The sequence below is a fragment of the Molossus molossus genome, unplaced genomic scaffold (genome assembly GCF_014108415.1).
Source record: "Molossus molossus isolate mMolMol1 unplaced genomic scaffold, mMolMol1.p scaffold_m16_p_7, whole genome shotgun sequence".
NCBI classification, from domain to species: Eukaryota; Metazoa; Chordata; class Mammalia; order Chiroptera; family Molossidae; genus Molossus; species Molossus molossus.
In genome coordinates this window covers 60,273,904-60,290,419 of record NW_023425401.1, presented here as the reverse complement: position 1 = coordinate 60,290,419, position 16,516 = coordinate 60,273,904, and the positions used below count along the sequence as shown (strand labels likewise).

The 16,516-nt window shown below is 39.8% G+C and overlaps 1 protein-coding gene and 1 pseudogene across 1 annotated transcript in view; one reads left to right on the top strand and one right to left on the bottom strand.

Annotated features, from left to right (window-relative positions):
• PRKAR2B (protein kinase cAMP-dependent type II regulatory subunit beta) overlaps positions 1–16,516 on the bottom strand; it is a 187,327-nt gene that overhangs the window by 149,518 nt on the left and 21,293 nt on the right. The gene's annotated exons all lie outside the window — the stretch shown is intronic.
• LOC118620112 lies at positions 834–1,200 on the top strand (annotated as a pseudogene).

Here is a 16,516-nt window from a genome sequence, read left to right as displayed (position 1 = left end):
CTGACTGGAAACATAAAATGGAATTAAAGCAATAGAGCTTGACTAGCCTTTGGATTTTTGTACAAGTAGCAAAAATCAATCCCATTTATGCCCCCATAATTATGAAAATGTAATCCAGATGTTAGTGTCCAATAAAAATAATGACAATGTCACAAGATAATCAGTGCAGAAAGCAATGGTACTTTTCAATTAAAATATGGAAAAGGCCCTGGCTGGTTTGGCTCAGCGGTTAGAGCATCAGCCTGTGGACCAAGGAGTCCCAGGTTCAATTTTGGCCAAGGGCATGCACCTCAGTTGTAGTTAGTCCCCAGCCCCAGTTGGGGTCATGCAGGTGGCAGCCAATTGATGTGTCTCTCTCATATCAATGTTTCTCTGTCTCTGTCTCTGTCTCTGTCTCTCTCTTCCCTCCCACTCTGTCTGAAGACAAGTGTAAAAATATCCTTGGGTGAGGATTAAAAAAAATTAAAATATGGAAAAGGGGATTTCAACAGCATCCATGTTTCCAATTTTTTTAAATCAAGGTGAAAAACTGACATACAGTAAAATGCTCAAATTGTTAAGTTTTGACAAACAAATATACCTATGTAACCAACACTCCAATCAAAATATTAAAAATTTCCAACACTGGAAAGTTTTCATGAGCCCCATTACAGTGAATTCCCACTATCCCATAGGAAACCACTGTTAGGATTTCTACCACCATAGTTTAGTTTTGCCTGTCTTTGATTTTCATATAAAAGTGAGATTCATTCTTGCTATTGACAGGATCAATGATTTCTTCTTTTTCCTTTCATCCACCATATTCTTGAGGCAGCTGCTCCTGGAATTTCACTATGCCACCCAAGGATGACAAGAAGAAAGATGCTGGGAAGCTGGCCAAGAAAGACAAAGACCCAGTGAACAAATCTGGGGGTAAAGCCAAAAAGAAGTGGTCCAAAGGCAATGTTTGAGACAAGCTCAATAAACTAGACTTGTTTGACAAAGCAACATAAGACAAACTCTCTGAGTAAATTCTCAACTATAAGCTCATCACCCTGGCTATTGTTTTTGAGACTGAAGATCCGAGATTCCTTGGGCAGAGCAGCCCTTCAGGAGCTCCTTAGTAAAGGGTTGATTAAACTAGTTTCAAAGGACAGAACTCAAGTAATTTACACCAAACACACCAAAGGTGGGGATGCCTCAGCTGCTGAAGATGCATGAACAACAGGTCCCACCACTGTACATTTTGAAAAATAAAACTTTATTAGACAAAAAGTAAATAATTTGTTCCTTCTTTATTATTGAGTAGTATTCCATTGTATGAATAAACCACAATTTGCTTATCCATTTCTCCGTTGATGAACATTTCGGTTGTTTCTAGTTTGGGTTATTTTGAATAAAGTCTCTGTAAAAATTTATATACAAGTCTTCTGTGCAAACATATACATTTCTCTTGAGTAAATGACTAAAGTGGGATAGCTGGATCCAAGGTTGGTGAAAGTTTAACTCTATAAAAATTCAGTTTTACTAAGTGTTATGTGTCATTTTATATTCTCATAGGCAACATTCAAGAGTTCTAGTTGATCTACATCTTTGGCAGCATAAGTTATAACTTCTTATTTTAGCCATTCTGTGTGTGTGTTTAATGCCATCTCACTGTCGTTTTATTTTTATTTTTTCTCCTTCCCCCCCTTTTCCCCATCCCACCCTTTCCCGCTCCCCTAGAATTGTTGTATATGTCCATTGGTTATGCATACATGCATATAAGTCCTTTGGTTCACCTCATCCATCCCCCCGGCCCCCTTGTTCTAAGGATTGTCAGTCTGACCCATACTCCTTTCTATCTCTCTGGGTCTATTTCGTTCATCAGCCCACCTTGTTCATTATATTCTACAAATAAGTGAGATCATGTGGTATTTGTCTTTCTCTGATTGGCTTATTTCACTTAGCACAATACTCTCAAGGTCCCTCAATATTTTCTCAGAAAATAAGAGATCTTTCTTTCTTACAGGTGCATAGTATTCCATTGTATGTATGTATCACTGCTTTTTTATCCACTCATCTATTGATGGACACTTGGGCTGTTTTCAGAAATTAGCTATTATAAATAGTGCTGCTATGAACATGGGGGTACATATATTCTTTCTGATTGGTGTTTCAGGCTTCTTAGGGTATATTACTACAAGTAAGATCACTGGGTCAAATGACAGATCAATTTTAATTTTTGAGGTAACACCATAGTGTTTTCCATAGTGGCTACACCAGTCTGCATTCTCACCAGCAGTGTACTAGAGTCCCCTTTTCTCCACAACCATGCCAATACTTGTTTGATGATTTGTTGATGGCGGCCATCCTGGCAGGTGTGAGGAATTACCTCACAGTTGTTTTACTTTGCATCTCTCTGACGATTAGTGATGTTGAACATTTCTTCATAGGTCTCTTGGCCATTTGTATGTCTGGTTTGGAGGTGTCTATTTAGGCCTCTGCCCATTTTTTAATCGAGTTCTTTGTCTTCCTTTTGTTGAATTGTATGAGCACTCCATATATTTTGGAAATTAAGTCCTTATCTGATGTATCATTGGCAATTATGCTCTCCCATACAGTAGGTTCCCTTTCCATTTTAATGGTTGTTTCTTTTGCTGTGCAGAAGCATTTTAGTTTGATGTAGTCCCATGTGTTCATTTTCTCCTTTGTTTCTGTTGCCTAAAGTGATGTATCAGTGAAAACTCTGCTGTGCATGATGTCTGAAATTTTGTTGCTTACATTTTCTTCTAGGATTTTTATGGTTTAATGAGTCACATTTAAGTCTTTTATCCATTTTGAGTTTATTCTTGTGTATGGTGTAAGCTGATGGTCTAGTTTCATTTTTTTCAATGTAGCTGCTCAGTTTTCCCAACACCATTTATTAAAGAGGCGGTCTTTACTCCACTGTATGCCTTGCCACCTTTGTCAAATATTAATTGAGCATAATGTCTTGGGTCCATTTCTGGTTTCTCTGTTCTATTCCATTGATCTATATGCCTGTTCTTGTGCCAGTAACAGGCTGTTTTGATTACAGTATAACCTGATATCCAGTACTGTAATCCCACCTACTTTGTCCTTCTTTTTCAAGATTTCTATGGTTGTTCGGGGTCTTTTTTGGTTCCATATGAACTTTTGAAGTATTTATTCTAGTTCTGTGAAATATGTCATTGGTATTTTGATGGGGATTGCACTGAATCTATAGATTGCTTTGGATAGTATGGACATTTTAATGATGTTAATTCTTCCAATCCATGAAAAATGTATGTGCTTCCACTTTCTTACATCTTCCTCTATTTCTTTTTTCAATGTCCTGTAGTTTTCTGCAAACAGGTCCTTTACTTCTTTGGTTAAGTTTATTCCTAAGTATCCTAATTTTGTTGCCTCAATGGTAAATGTAACTGCTTTTTAGTTTGTCTTTCTGTGAGTTCATTATTGGTGTATAAGAATGCCGTCGACTACTTGATGTGAATTTTGTATCCTGCTACCTTGCTAAACTTGTTTATTAAATCTAGCAGATTTGTTATGGCGTTTTTAGGGTTTTCTATGTACAATTATCATGTCATCTGCGAATAATGACAGTTTCACTTCCACCTTTCCAATTGGGATCTCTTTTATTTATTTTTTTCATGTTGGACTGCTGTGGTTAAGACTTCCAGTACTATGTTAAATAAGAGTGGCGAAAGTGGGCATCCCTGTTTTGTTTCTGTTAAGGGAAATGCTTTTAGTTTCTGCCCATTGAGTATGATGTTGGCTGTAGGTCTTTCAAATATGGCCTTTATTATGTTGAGATATGATCCCTCTATTCCCACATTGCTGACCGTTTTCATAAGAAATGGGTGCTGGATTTTGTCAAATGCTTTTTCAGCATCTATTAATATGATCGTGTGGTTTTTATCTTTCATTTTGTTTACGTGGTGTATCACATTTATTGATTTGCGAATATTGTACCAGCCTTGCATCCGTGGGATGAATACCACTTGGTCATGGTGAGTAACCTTTTTAATGTATTGCAGAATCCAATTTGCTAACATTTTGTTCAAGTTGTTGGCATCTATTTTCATCAGGGATATGGGCCTATAGTTTTCTTTCTGGAGTATGTTTTTCTGGTTTTAGAATTAAAATTATGCTGGCTTTATGAAACGAGTTTGGAAGTCTTCCTTCTTCTTGAATTTTTTGGAATAGTTTGAGGAGAATGGGTGTTAGTTCTTCTTTGAACGTTAGGTAAAATGCCCCTTTGAAGCTGTCTGAACCTGGGGTTTTTATTGCTGGGAGAGTCTTAATTACATCTTCCATTTCCTAGTTGTTATTGGTCTGTTTAAATTTCCATCTCTTCCCGGTTCAGTTTTGGGAGACTGTGTGTTTCTAAAAATTTGTCCATTTAGCTTAGATTGTCCAAGTTATTTCTGTATAATTGTTCAAGTATTTGTTAATGACCCATTGTATATCTGTGGTGTCATTTGTTACTTAACTCTTTCATTTCTGATTTTGTGTATTTGGGTTCTCTTTTTTTCTTGGTGAGTCTAGCTAAGGGTCCATCAATCTTGTTTATCTTTTCCAAAAACCAGTTCTTTGTTCATTGATCCTTTGAGTTGTCTTTTTGGCCTCTAGGTCATTTATTTCTGCTCTGATTTTTACTATTTCCTTTCTTCTACTTGCTCTGGGGTTTTCTTTTTGTTGGCATTCTAGTTCCTTAAGTTGTGAGGTTAGATAAGTCAATTAGAAATTTTTCTTGTTTCTTGAGGCAGGCCTGTAGTGCTATGAGCTTCCCTCTCAGAACTGCTTTCACTGCATCCCACAGATTTTGTGTTGTTCATTTTCATTGGTTTGCAGGAAGTTTTTAATTTCTTCCTTGATCTTCATGGTAACTCATTCATCGTTTAATAACATGCTATTTAGCCTCCATGTTTTCAGATGTCTTTGCATGTTTTGTTGCAGTTGATTTCTAGTTTCATGCCATTGTGATCTGAGAAGATGCTTGATATGATTTCAGTCTTCTTGAACTTGGAGAGAGTTTGTGTCCTAACATGTGGTCTATCTTTGAGAATGTCCCATGTGCACTTGAGAATGAGAATTCTGCAGTTTGGGGGTGTAATTTTCTGTAGATATCTATTAAATCCATTTGATCTAGTGCTTCATTTAGAGTCTGTTTCCTTGTTTATTTTTTGTCTAGAGAATCTATCCAGAGATGGCAGTGGGGTGTTGAAGTCCCCTGCTATGATTGTATTGCTGTCAATTTCTCCTTTGAAGTCCTCCAAAAGATTTTTAATGTATTTTGGTGCTTTATATTGGGTGCATATATGTTTACCAAGGTTATATCTTCCTGTTGGATGGATGCCTTCAATTTTATGTAGTAGCCTTCTCTGTCTCTAGTTATGGCCTTCATTTTGAAATCTATTTTATCAGATATAAGTATTTCTATCCCAGCATTTTTTTCCTTTCTGTTTCCGTGAAAAAATTTTTTTCCATCCCTTCACTTTCAACCTATGTCTTTTGTTATGAGGTGGGTCTCTTGTAAACAACATATATGTGAGTCATGCTTTCTTATCCAATCAGCTACTCTGTGTCTTTTGATCAGGGACTTCATTCCATATACATTTAAGGTTAATTATTGATATGTACTTATTCATTGTCATTTTGCTTTATTGTGGTTATATTTTTCTTCCCATTTCTACTAATTACAGCAGTCCTTTTAACATTTCTTGCAGTGCTGGTTTGGTGCAAATATATTCCCTTAGCCTTTTATTTAGTCTGAAAAGCTCTTTATTTCACCTTCTATTTTGAATGATAGCCTTGCTGGAGTCAGATCCTTGTTTTTCATGACCTTGATTATCTCATGCCATTCCCTTCTGGCCTGTATATTTATGTGGAGAAGTCAGAGGACAGCCTTATGGGGGTTCCTTTGTAGGTAACCTGTTGCTTATATCTTGCTGCTTTTAGGATTCTCTCTCTGTCTTTAATTTTTGGGATTTTAATTACTATGTGTCTTGGTATGGGCTTGTTTGGGTCTTCTTACTTGGGGCTCTCTTTGCTTCTTGAAGTTGAATGCCTTCTTCCTTCACCCACCAACTTATGGAAGTTTTCTGTCACTATTTCTTCAAATATATTCTTTAACCCTTGCTCAATTTCTTCTTCTGCATCTCCTATGATGCAAACGTTGTTACATTTCCAGTTGTCCCACAGTTCTCTTAAGCTATCTTCCTGTTTGTTTGTTTTTTATCCTCATCCGAGGATATTTTTCCATTTTTTGTTCAGATAGAGTAGGAGGAAGAGAAAGAGAGAGAAACATCAACGTGAGAAAGACACATCGAGTGGTTGCCACCCACACAACCCAACCAGGGCCGGGGACAAACTGCAACCGATGTATGTGCCCTTAGTGGGAACCAAACCCAGGTCTCTCTGGACCGCAGGCCGACACTCTAACCACTGAGCCAAACCGGCCAGGGCTATCTTCCTGTTTTTTAATTGTTTTTTTCTTCTGGTTTTCGTATTGATTGTTTTTTTCTACTCTGTCTTCTAATTCACTGATCCAGTCCTCATATTCTGCTGGTTATTCCTTCCAATGTATTGTTTATTTCTGTTGTGTTATTCATTTCCACTTGGTTGGTTTTCAATGTTTCTGTATCTTTATTCATGATGTTTATGTCCTTACTCATGCTGTTGAGCTTCCTCAAGATCATGGCTCTGAACTCTAACTCTGATAACTTGCTAAAGTGCATTTCATTTATGTCATCTTCAGTAGAGTTCTCTAGTTCTTTCATTTGGGATTTGTTTCGTTGTGTCACCATTTTGGCTGTCTCAGTGGGTTTTGAAGCCTGCCAAATTTTCACTTTGGCATTCTGCTGTTTGTGGCTCCCTCTGTTGGGTTTAGATGAGTGTGGCAGGACCCACGTTCAACACCACTGTTAAGTCTTACTTTCCAGGGTAGATTTTCAAGCCCTGGAAAGGTTCAGTTATCCTCTAACTTTTTGCCTGGAGGCTATTAGTCTCAGTTACTTGATGAGCCTTGGATTGTAGCCCTCAGCTGAATCTCTCACAGTGGTGTGTTTTTTTTTCCCCTCAAAATTTTTTTAAATTTTATTTTTCATACAGATGTTTCTCCTTTTTTACCTCAATGACACCCTCTTCCACATCCCCCCGACCCCATCCCCAGCTTTGTTGTCCATGCCCACTGGTTATGTGTACATGCATATAAGTTCTGTGGTTTATGTCTTCCCTATCCCCAACACCCCCTCTTCTGAGGGTTGTCAGTCTGTACCCTACTTCCACGTCTCTGGGACTACTACCCTGTTCCTCAGACTGTTATGTTCATTATATTCCACAAATAAGTGAGATCATATGATACTTGTCGTTTTCTGCTTGGCTTGTTTTGCTTAGGATAATACTTTTCGGGTCCCTCCATGTCATCTCAAAGGATAAGAAATCTTTCTTTCTTACAGCTGCATAGTACTCCATTGTGTATATGTACCACAGCTTTTTTATGCATTCATCTATTGATGGACACTTGGGCTGTTTCCAGATCTTAGCTATTGTAAATAGTGCTGTTATGAACATGGGGGTACATATATTCTTTCTGATTGGTGTTTCAGGCTTCTTAGGGTTTATTCCTAAAACTGGGATCACTGGGTCAAATGAAGTTCAATTTTTAAATTTTTGACGAAACACCATATTGTTTTCCATAGTGGCTACACCAGTCTACATTCCCACCAGCAGTGTACTAGAGTCCCCTTTTCTCCACACCCTCTCCAACACTTGTTTGATAATTTGTTGATGGCGGCCATTCTGACAGGTGTGAGGTGATACCTCATTGTTGTTTCAATTTGCATCTCTCTGATGATTGGTGATGTTGAGCATTTTTTCATATGTCTCTTGGCTTTTGTATCTCCTGTTTGAAGAGGTGTCTATTCAGCTCCTGTGCCCATTTTTTAATTGGGTTCTTTGTCTTTCTTTTGTTGAGTTGTATGAGTACTCTTGGAAATTAACCCCTTATCTGATGTATCATTGGCAATGATGCTCTCCCATACAATGGGTTGCCTTTCCACAATCCTACTAGGATCGAGTCAGTGTCCTTGGTTATATGATCCTCGTAAGCTGCTTTTCTGTTGCTTTTCCCCAATGATTTGTCTTTATTTTAGCTGTAATCCAGTTTGGTCCGGGAGACGGTCTGTGTAGCTTCCATTCACTCCGCTGCCACTTTGGTTTTAATCATCATTTCCTTTGTAACTAAAAATTCTGAGCACCATTCCCTGTGCTTATTGGCCAGTTTCAGGTCTTTTTTTTATTGACCTATTCAAGTCTTTTGCTCAGTTTGATTAGGGGCTTTTTATTATTGAGTTTTAACAATTCCTTTTATATATTCTGTGGCAAAAGTAAGTTTATAATTGTATGGAAAATAATACAATTAATAAACAATAATACAAGAATAAACTGTTTCACATAGTCACAACCATGTACTTACTTTTACCCCATGCTATCTGTAGTATAAAAAAAAATCCCAGTTGTAAAAAAAAATTCATACCGTACACAAAAATAAATTATAGATGGACTAAAACCTTGAATCTAAAACTCAAAACTTTAATATTTAAAAAAAAATAAAAACATTATTTTTTAAATTTGGGGTAGAGATGGATTCCCTAAGGCAGAAAATGCCTAAGTGTAAAGAAAAGGACAAATATTAGGCTACTTTAAAATTACGAAACTCTGCTCAACCAAAGTTACCATAACAAAATGAAAAGAAAATCTCAAGGCTGTAAGATTTTTTTTCAATGCATATTACAAACAAAAGATTAGGAACCAGAACATTTAAGAAGAGAAAAAAAACTGCTGGCTATTATCAATAACACTGCAAAGAACATAGGGGTGCATACATTTTTTCATATTAGGGTTTCAGGTTTCTTTGGATATAGTCCCAGAAGTGAAATTACTGGATTGTAAGGCAGTTCCGTTTTTAATTTTTTGAGATAACTCCATACTGCTTTCCACAGTGGCTGCAACAGTCTGCATTCCCACCAAAAGTGCACAAGGGTTCCCTTTTCTCCATATCCTCATCAGCACTTGTTTCTTGATTTACTAATGATAGCTGTTCTCACAGGTGTGAGGTGATATATCTAACTGTGGCTTTAATTGGAATCTCTCTAATGATTAATGTCTGTTGGCCATCTGTATGTCCTTTTTGGAGAAGTGTATATTCAGATCTGCTGTCCATTTGTTAACTTGACTCTTGTTTTGGTGTTGCGTGTTATAAGTTCCTTATAAATTGTGGATATTAAGCCCTTATCAGACATATTGACAAATATGTTCTCCTATACGATGGGCTGTCTTTTCATTTTAATGGTTTCCTTTGCTGAGCAAAAATTTATTTTGATATAGTCCCATTCGTTTATTTTTCCTTTTGTTTCCTTTGCCCCAGGAGATATGTATCAGAAAAAAATTCTGCTATGAGAAATGTCCAAGATTTTACTGTCTACTTTTCTTCTAGGATATGGTTTTGAGTCTAACACTTGGGTTTTTAATCCATTTTGAGTTTATTCTTGTATACAGTGTAAGAAGGCGTCTAGTTTCATGTTTTTGCATGTATCTGACCAATTTTCCCAACACTATTTATTGAATAAACTATCTTTACCCCACTGTATGATTTTGTCTCCTTTGGAAGCAGCCCAAGTACCCATCAGTAGATGAGTGGATAAAAGAGCTGTGATAGACATCAAAATTACAATTAAACTACAGAACAACCATCATTCAGAACTGCCCGACACCAAGATGAATAGAAATTCTAAAACTACAAAATGAAAGACTAATCCACAGAGAGAGACTGGTAGGAGGGGAGAAGGCGCAGAGAGGCTGTACCAACACCCATGTGTGGCAGATATAAATCAGAAGGGATACCATGCCTGTGAAGCTCCTCCCTGATGAGTGAGGGATCTTCGTCCCACACAAGGCCCCCAGCTCAGGGTTCCAGTACCAGGAAAAGAAGTCCCCATAACTTCTGGCTGTAAAAACCAGTGGGAATTGAGGCTGAGGCTGCGGGAGTCCCATGCAGTTCCTCTTAAAGGGCCCAAGCAGGGACTAACTAGGACCTGCTCCCTCCAGGCTCCAGCATGGGGGAGGCAGCTTGAAAGGCACCAAAGACATATGGGAAAGAACTGAGTTATTTGGCATCGGGGCGAAGGTTGAAGAGGCAGCTTTCTCCCAGACAGACCTGCTGGCAGAGGCTATTGTTCCTTTGATGAGCCCTTCTCCCATGGGGCCTGCAGAAGGACAATATATCTGGGACTCCAGCAACCTGGCTCACACTATTTGCCCTGCCCTGGTGATTCCCTGAAACCTGCCCCACCAACTTTTGGGCCTACCCAAGCTGTTTCAGGTGGCTTTACCATAGGATTGGCCTGTCTTGGCTCCTGCTTCAGATTTTCCTAAATTCTCTCAAACAAGAAGCATGTGGCCTCAGTGAGCCCCATACCTCTCATTAAGTGGCCCCAGGCCTGGCATTAAAGCAGCCAGCTTTAGTTCATAGTTTGGCTTTGCCTGGGCACCTCCAAGAGCAGCACAAGAAGCAGCCATCTGCAGATCGCTTTGTAGCTTATGCCTGGTGGCCCCAGGTAGAATACAGGCAGTGGCTGACCTTGCCCCAGAGCCAGTATACTCAGTGGACAGCTTCAGACCATGTCAAAGCACCACCACCCAACCACCTCCACAAGCAACACATTCAAAGAATGAACTCAGTGAATACCAGAGCCCTGCTGAAGTAAGACTTGCTCTGTGTGGTGGGCCCCTGAACAGCTAATTCTCCAAGGTAGTCAGAGGTCAGGAGTAAGTGAGCACAGCCAGTCCTTGTGACTGATCAGCCCAAGTAAATCCCTCCCACTGACGTGCCAACAATAATCTAGACTCAGTTACAACAGAAGAGTGTACAGTCCACATGAGGGGTGTACCCTGAGGGCCCAGCTGGGGTGATCAGGGAGGCTGTGCCACTGGACCCTACAGGACACCTACTACTAAACAGGCCACCCTAGGAAGCCCAGGAGACATAGCAACTATACTTAATACATGGAAACAAACACAGGGAGGCAGCGAAAATGAGGAGACAAAGAAACAGGTCCCAAATAAAAGAACAGAACAAAACTCCAGGAAAAGAACTAAATGAAATGGAGATAAGCAATCTAACAGATGTAGAGTTCAAAACACTGATTATAAGGATATTCAAGGAACTTAGTGAGGACCTCAAGAGCATAAAAAAAGAAAAAAAAGAAATGAAGGATGCACTAACTGAAATAAAGAATAATTTACAGGGAATTAATAATAGAGTAGGTGAAGCTAAGAAACAAACCATTAACTTGGAATATAAGGAAGCAAAACACACCCAACCAGAACAGCAAAATAATAATAATAATAATAATAACAACAACCACCCTAAAAAATGAGGATAGTGTAAGGAGCCTCTGGGACAACTTCAAACGTACCAACATTTGCCAGAAGGAGAGGAGAGTGAGCCAGAAACTGAAAACCTATTTGAAAAAGTAATGAGAGAAAACTTTCCTAACGTGGTGAAAGAAACAGACATACAAAACATAGAGAGTCCCAAACAAGATGAATGAACCCAAAGAGGCCCACACCAAGACACATCATCATCAAAATGCAAAAGGTTAAAGACAAAGTGAGAATCTTAAAAGCAGCAAGAGAAAAGCCCTTAATTACCTAAAAGGGAGCTCCCATGTGACTGTTAGCTGATTTCTCAAAAGAAATCTTGCAGGCCAGAAGAGAGTGGCAAGAAATATTCAAAGTGATGAAAAGCAAGGACCTACAACCAAGATTACTCTATCCTGCAAAGCTATCATTTAGAATAGATGGACATATAAAGAATTTCCCAACAAGAAAAAGCCAAAGGAGTTCATCACCACCAAACCCGTTATATGAAATGTTGATGGGTCTTCTTGTACAACAAGATAAAAAATATGAACAGTAAAATGGCAATAAATATATATCTATCAACAACTGAATTTACAAATAAAATAAACAAGCAGAACAGAAACAGACTGATAGATACAGATTATTTTTTGTTGGTTGCAAGATGGGAAGGGATTAAGAAGTACACATTGCCCTGGCCGGTTTTGCTCAGTGGTTAGAGCGTCGGCCGGCGGTCCAGAGAGACCTGGGTACAGTTCCCACTAAGGGCATGTACCTTGGTTGCAGTTTGTCCCCGGCCCTGGATGAGTCGTGCGGGTGGCAACCACTCGATGTGTCACTTTCACATCGATGTTTCTCTCTCTCTCTTCCTCTCCTTTCCTCCCACTCTATCTGAACAAAAAATGGAAAAATGTCCTTGGGTGAGGATTAAAAAAAAAAAAGAAGTACACATTGGTTGTTAGACTGATGAACCTCAAAGGGAAGGGGGGGAAGGAGGAGTGATGAGATAAACCAAAGAACTTATATGCATATATGCATAACCCATGGACACAGACAACAGTCTGAGGTAGGCAGGAGGGGGGTGGGAGCCAGGAGGAGGAGGGTCAATGGGGGAAAAAATGGGAAACATCTGTAATACTTTCAGCAATAAATATGAGTTTTAAAAAAATAATAAATTACAAAAAAAAGCTGTAGTACATTTACACAATGGAATACTACTAATGCTAAGTAAAATAAGCCAGTCACAGAAAGACAAGTACAATATGATTTCACTTATATGTGGAATGTAATGAACAAAATAAAGTAACAAAGTAGAGACAGATTCATGGATACAGAGAACAGACAGCTGTCAGAGGGGAGGGGGTTGGGAGTTTGGTGAGAATGGTGAAAGGATCAAGCAAAGAAAAAAAAGAAAGACTCATGGACAGACAATAGTATGATAACTGCCAGAGGGAAGCAGGGGTGGAGAGAGGTAGAAGAAGGGAAAGCGGGGCATAAATGGTGATGGAAGTAGATTTGATTTAGGGTGGTAAACACACAGTGCAGTATACAAAGGATGTATTGTAGAATTGTATACCTGAAACATATTAATTTTATTAAATAATGGCACCCCCAATAAGTTCAATAAAAAAAAACGAAAAAAAAGAGAAGAGAAAAAATGGCGGCAGAGTGAATGGAAGCTACACAGACCATCTCCCAGGACCAAACTGGAATTACAATGAAAATAAAGACAAATCGTCAGGAAGGGGCAACTGAAAGGCAGCTTGGAGGACCACATAACCAGGGACAGTGACTCATTCCTGGTAGGCTTGCGAGGACGTGACAGGGGGCCGGGAGCCCACGGTCCCTGGGCTGGGACCTGCTGCGGCCTCAGCTGGGACCAGTGGACTTGGCTGGAAGCTGCGCCCTCGGCTGGGTCCTGCGACCTCGGCTGGGACCAACGGCCACCTCGACTGGGTCCTGCGAACTTGGCTGTGTGCTACGACCTTGCCTAGGACCAGCGGCCTCGGATGGAAGCTGCGCCCTTGGCTGGGTCCTGTGGCCTCAGCCAGGACATGCGACCTCGGCTGGAAGCTGCATCCTCGACTGGGTCCTGTGGCCTTGGCTGAGACCAGCAGCTGCCTGGGCTGGGACCTGCGGCCACCTTGGCTGGGTGCTACGCCCTCGGCTGGGTACTGTCACCTCGGCTGGGTGCTATGCCCTTGGCTGAAACCAGCGGCCTCAGCTGGAAGCTGCACCTTCGGCTGGGTCCTGTGGCCGCCTCGGCTGGGTCCTGCGACCTCGGGTGGGTGCTATGCCCTTGGCTGGGAGCTGCCGCAACCTCGGCTGCACATAGCTGGCAGCAGCGCCCCGGATTAAAGTCCCAGGCGCCTCCACAGCGGCGCAGAGCCCGGACAGAGGCTAAATTGGCAGCAGTCACTCACCTTGGGCTCTGGATGAGGGAAAGCAGACTGGACTGGAACTGTGTGGGGACATTACGGATTTGGAGGGTGCTCAGAGCTTTTGCTGTGTGCAGCCACGCAGGACTGTGGTCATCTTACTCCTTCCCAGGGCCCTGGGGAGAGGTGGTGGCCCCGCCCTCGGAGATACAACCCTACCCGGTGGCCTTTGAAATTCTAACTGAGGCCCATTAACAACCAGCATCTGTCCCACCCTTGGGAAATCCTCATACACTGAGCACTTGAGAGAGTTTTTCAGTCAACTCAGAAACCAAGGTTCTTCAGGTGACCTCTACTAATAGCCTTCAAGCAAAAAACTACAGGATAACTACCATTCCTTGGGCTAGCAACTCCAACCAGGAAAGTTAAGACATGTCAGTGGTGTTTAAAGTGGGTCCTCCCTGCCTCATCCAAACCCAGGAGACACAGCCACAAACAGCAGAACACCAATACCCACAGGGAAAATTTGGCAGACTCCAAAGCCCATTGTGATAGCCAAAATGGTGAAAAACAGAAACAAGCCAAATGAAAGAACAAGAGACCTCTACCGAAGATGAGATAAATGAGGTGCAGTTAAGCAAGTTAACAGAACTAGAATTCAGAGCCACGATCTTCAGGAAACTCGAAAGCATGTGTAAGGACATGAGCACCATGAGTAAAGACATAGAAATGTTGAAAATCAACCAGTTGGAAATTAAAAACCACCAAGAAGAAATAAAGAATGACATCAGAAATGAAAAACACATTGGAAGGTCTAAAAAGCAGAGTAGAGGAAGCTGATGACCGGATCAGTGAATTAGAAGACAGGGTAGAAAAAAAAATCAACCAATCAGAAAACTAAAAGGAAAAAACGATTAAAAAACAGGAGGACAGCTTAAGAGAACTGTGGGACAACTGGAAACGTAATAATATTCGAATCATAGGAATCCCCAAAGAAGAAGAAAATGAGCAAGGGTTAGAGAATATATTCAAAGAAATAGTGACAGAAAACTTCTCTAATTTGGTGAAGAAGGCATTCAAGTTCAAGAAGCACAGAGAACCCCAAGTAAGAACCCAAACAAGCCCACACAAAGACACATAGTAATCAAAGTGCCAAAAATTCAAGACAAAGAGAGAATCCTAAAAGCAGCAAGATATAAGCAACAGGTTACCTACAAAGGAAACCCCATAAGGTTTTCAGCTGATTTCTCAACAGAAACACTACAGGCCAGAAGCGAATGGCATGAGGTAATCAAGGTCATGAAAAACAAGGATGTGAATCCAAGACTACTCTACCCAGCAAGGCTATCTTTCAAAATAGAAGGTCAAATAGCGAGCTTCCCAGACCAAAAAAGGCTACAGGAATACATTAGCATCAAACCAACACTATATGAAATGTTAAAAGGACTGCAGTAATTAGCAGGAGAAATAGGAAGAAAAATAGAACCACACTAAACAAAAATGGCAATAAAAAAGTACATATCAATAATCACCTTAAATGTAATTGGACTGAATACTCCTATAAAAAGATACAGAGTAGCTGATTGGATAAGAAAGCATGAATCATCTATATGTTGTTTATAAGAGACCCACCTCACAACAAGACTCACATAGGTTGAAAGTGAAGGGAGGAAAAAAAACTTCCAAGCAAACGAAAAAGAAAAAAAAGCTGGGGTAGGAATACTCATATATGATAAAATAGATTTCAAAATGAAGGACATAACCAGAGACAAAGAAGGCCACTACATAATATTGAAAGGATCTATCCAACAGGAAGATATAAACTTGATAAACATATATGCATCCAATATAGCAGCACCAAAATATATCAAAAATCTTCTAGATTTCAACACCCCACTGACATCACTGGATAGATCCTCTAGACAAAAAATTAGCCAGGAAACAGAGACTCTAAATGAAGCACTAGACCAAATGGGTTTCATAGATATCTACAGAGAATTACACCCCAAAAGTACAGAATTCACATTCTTCTCAAGTGCACATGGGACATTCTCAAAGATAGACCACATGTTAGGGCAAAAACTAAGTCTCTACAAGTTCAAGAAGACTGAAATCATATCAAGCATCTTCTCAGATCACAATGGCATGAAACTAGAAATCAATTGCAAGAACATACAAAGACATTTGAACACATGGAAGCTAAATAGCATGTTATTAAACAATGATGGGTTACTGAGGAGATCAAGGAAGAAATTTAAAAATTCCTGGAAACCAATGAAAACGAAGACACAACAACACAAAATCTATGGGATGCAGTGAAAGCAGTTCCGAGAGGGAAGTTCATAGCACTATAGGCCTATCTCAAAAAAACAAGAAAAATCTCTAATAGACTATCTAATATCACAATTTAAAGAACTAGAGAGCAAACAAAAAGAAAACCCCAGAGCAAGCAGAAGGAAGAAAATAGTAAAGATTAGAGCAGAAATAAACGACATAAAGTCCAAAAAAACAATTGAAAGGATCAATGAAACAAAGAGCTGGTTTTTTGAAAAGATAAACAAGATTGATGGATCCTTAGCTACACTCACCAAGAAACAAAGAGAGAGAACCTAAATACCCAAAATCAGAAATGAAAGAGCAGAAGTAACAACTGACAGCACAGAAATATAAAAGATCGTTAACAACTACTATCAACAATTATATGGCAACAAATTCGACAATCTAAGCGAAATGGA